The sequence below is a fragment of the Humulus lupulus genome, chromosome 7 (genome assembly GCF_963169125.1).
Source record: "Humulus lupulus chromosome 7, drHumLupu1.1, whole genome shotgun sequence".
Classification (NCBI taxonomy): Eukaryota; Viridiplantae; Streptophyta; class Magnoliopsida; order Rosales; family Cannabaceae; genus Humulus; species Humulus lupulus.
In genome coordinates, this window is record NC_084799.1 from 47,141,372 (window position 1) to 47,144,858 (window position 3,487).

The window sequence follows — 3,487 nt, forward strand, 5'->3', positions numbered from 1 at the left end:
AACTGATATTGTTTTGTCTAGAAAGATTGGTTGTTAAATAAAGTTTGTGATAGCGTTACCCCCCACACTTACCTGGGAGCCCCGAGGAGTTTTGTCTAGGCAAGTGTGGGCTAAAGCAGTACCTTGGCAACCTTCCCAATCCACCTGGGAATATTTTGAGCATGTACATTTGCTCTATTACATTGTTGAACTTATTACTATAAGAAAACCAAGCTTGTTCTGTAAAAATAAGCAATTTTACTCCGCTTAAAGGTTGTTTGGTCGAAAATGTTTAACTTATGATCCACCATACTTACTCAGTAACCTCGGGGAGTTCTATTAAGGTGTTGGAGATCACCCCAAAACCTCCAAATCTACTTGGGGACAAGTTTAACAAAAAAAAAATCAAATAAAAAATAAATAAAGACATAAAATAAATGTAATTTTGATTTTCGATAGTGGATGAATCATCACAAAACTTCTAGTGAAACTTCTTCACTCCTTCTGGAACTCCTTCCACCAATCCTACTTATCCACAAACCTTAGCTGATAATAATCCATTCACAATGGCTCGCAAATGTAATGCCATGCTAATTAGGGTCCATTACCAAGTATGTTTGAAATTAGTGCTGGACTCGATAAACGAGTCTGTTGAGTCTAGTTTTTGTCATGTTTAGGTGATATTTTAAGTAGCCTTTTATCTCATTTTTCTTTCATTTAGTGCGGGTTTATGCTTTGTTTGTTTGTCTTTGTGAATATCCAGAAGAATTGAGTACTTGGAGGAAAATGTCAAAGAAAGGGAAGAAATAACCAAGATTTTCAACATATTTCGAGAAAGGATGAATCTCAACATGATTTGGAAGTGTTGGTGAATTTTTGGGATGAAATCTTGAAAAATTGATAAATCCCTTAAGAGCCACGGCATGAGCAAAGTAGAGCCGCGGCTAGCTGGCGAAACAGAACCACTGTTTTGAAGGAGAACCACGAGTCGCGACATGGCTAGAGAGGGTCGCAGCATAGATGGGCATCAACCCAGAAATCTTAGACACGGGCCGTGGCATGGCTGACTAGGGCCGCGGCATGGAGAGAACAAATTTCCTAGGAATTTAGACACGGGCCGCAGGATGGTGCATGTAGAGCCGCGACCCACCTCTTAAAAAACTGAATCTTAGGTTTTTATAAGGCGAAAAAAGAGAGGAAAGGATGTACGGATCTGGGGTGGAAATTGCTAGAAGGCTGAAGGCTTGGAGTATTCAATCTACATGTTTTTCTTCTACTTTCTGATATTATCTTTAATTGTCTTTGAGATTAGTATTATGATTATGAACTAATTTTCTGTTTAGGATTTTTAATTAAATCACTTGAAGCCCTATTACGAACTAATGCAATTTCAATTTTCTTCTTCTTCAATCTTCTTCAATTCCATATAACCTGTCCTTATTGATTGATTATCAATTGGCCATCTATAGTCATTATATATATGTTTTCAAATCAAAATCTGAGAAGTGAGATTTGAATCTGCTGTGGTTATATTGGACATAATTTTAGTTTGGAGCGAAAGTATCCATATTAATTGTGTAACTGTTTATTAAGTTGTTGAAATTAATGCTACCTTTGTGGTTCAATTTACCATAGAAATATAGGAAATTGTCACCTAGGTTAAGTCTATAATTCATAGTATGATTATAGGCTGCTGTATCAACTTGTTAATTTAATTAGGCAGAAAGAAGAAGAACTTAGTACTTTGCATTAGGGAATGATAGGGAGGATAGTTGATGAGATTAAACATCCTAATTATTTCTTCAGTGTTTAAATCAAAGGTTTTACTATTAGTTGTCATTCTATTTAATTTTCAATTATTGTTTCTGAATATTATAGTTTCTTTTGCTGTGTCTATAAAAATCAAGAATTTTAATTGATCAAATAGAAAGAGAAATTAATTGACTGGTAATTGAGAATTTAGTCCTTGAGGACGATACTTGGTTTCTTTATCATATTATTACAAATTGCGACTGTGTGCACTTGCATAGCATATAAATTCGCAACAAGTTTTTGGCGCCGTTGCTGGGGACTGAAAAGAATTATCAATATCATTCTGATTAATTTTTATTCTAATTTGATTTTAATTTCTCTTGTTTCTAATCTGTTTAGTTGCTTAATTTGTCTATTTCAAGTGAATTGTGTTATATGGGTAGCAGAAGAGGTGCAGACAATCTTGTTCCTTTGAATCCTGAGATTGAAAAGTCTTGCAAGAAAAACAGAAAGAACAAGAGGGAAGCCCAGAAGTCTGTGAAGATGGCACAGAATGATGGGGATGGCAGGAATGTTTTAATTCTTGGAATTGCACAAGGGGGTCAGGCTCAGAACAATGCTGAGAGGAGCCTGAGAGACTATGTACTGCCCACTCTGACGGGAGTACAAAACAGTAAACGCCCACCAGCTGTAGAGGCTAACAACTTTGAGATCAAGCCAGCTATTCTACAAATGGTGCAATCCTCTGTTCAATTTAATGGGTTGCCTTCTGAAGATCCTCACACCCATTTGTCTAATTTTCTGGAGCTGTGTGGAACTTTTAGATACAATGGGGTCAGTGATGACGCTATTAAACTTAGGCTTTTCCTATTTTCTCTGAGGGATAGAGCTAAAAGTTGGCTAAACTCTTTGCAACTGAACTCTATATTTACCTGGCAAGATTTGGCTCAGAAGTTTTTATCAAAATTCTTCCCTCCTTCCAAAGCTGCTAAATTGAGGGGAGAAATCAATAATTTTTGCCAGAATGATGGAGAATCATTGTATGAAGCTTGGGAACGGTTCAAGGAACTTTTGAGAAGATGTCCTCATCATGGCATTGAACAGTGGATGTTAGTGCATAATTTTTATAATGGTTTATGTCCTACTACTAGAACCATTATTGATGCTGCACCGGGTGGTACTTTTATGAGCAAGAGTGCAACTGGTGCTTATGAGCTGCTGGAGGACATGGCCACAAATAATCATCAGTGGTCTGAAGAAAGATCATCGGGGGTCAGAAAGGTAGCTGGGGTGCATGAGCTGGATGCCATCACTGCTCTAACAGCACAAGTAGCCTCCTTGACAAAACAGTTACAACAGAGCACTATATCTGCTAATGCGGTTCAAATGGCAGATAGGTGTGAAATTTTTGGTGGTTCTCACTCTATTGATCAATGCCCTACCATTATTAACAATAACATTCCGATGGATCAAGCTTAGGTTCAAGCGGTGGGAAACTTTCAGAGGCCATTCAATAATCCATTCTCCAATACTTACAATCCTGGGTGGCGAAATCATCCTAATTTTTCTTGGAAGAATAATCAGGACCAGCAACCTCAGTTTTAGGGTCAATTTCAGAATAATATGCCTCAGCCACCAATGCATCAAGCCTCTTCATCACAACAGCCTAGGCCTCAACAATTAATGAATCAAGCTCCACCTGAAAGGCCTAATGAATTGCAAGCTGCATTATTGACCCTCACTAACACTTAAACTC

General features: G+C 37.5%; 1 non-coding gene across 1 annotated transcript; it reads right to left on the reverse strand.

The window, feature by feature from the left end:
- Positions 1-2,721: 2,721 nt before the first annotated feature.
- On the reverse strand, positions 2,722-2,828 carry LOC133792982 (small nucleolar RNA R71). Its single transcript, XR_009874446.1, has one exon. It is a non-coding gene; the product is annotated as a small nucleolar RNA R71 (small nucleolar RNA).
- Positions 2,829-3,487: the final 659 nt, after the last annotated feature.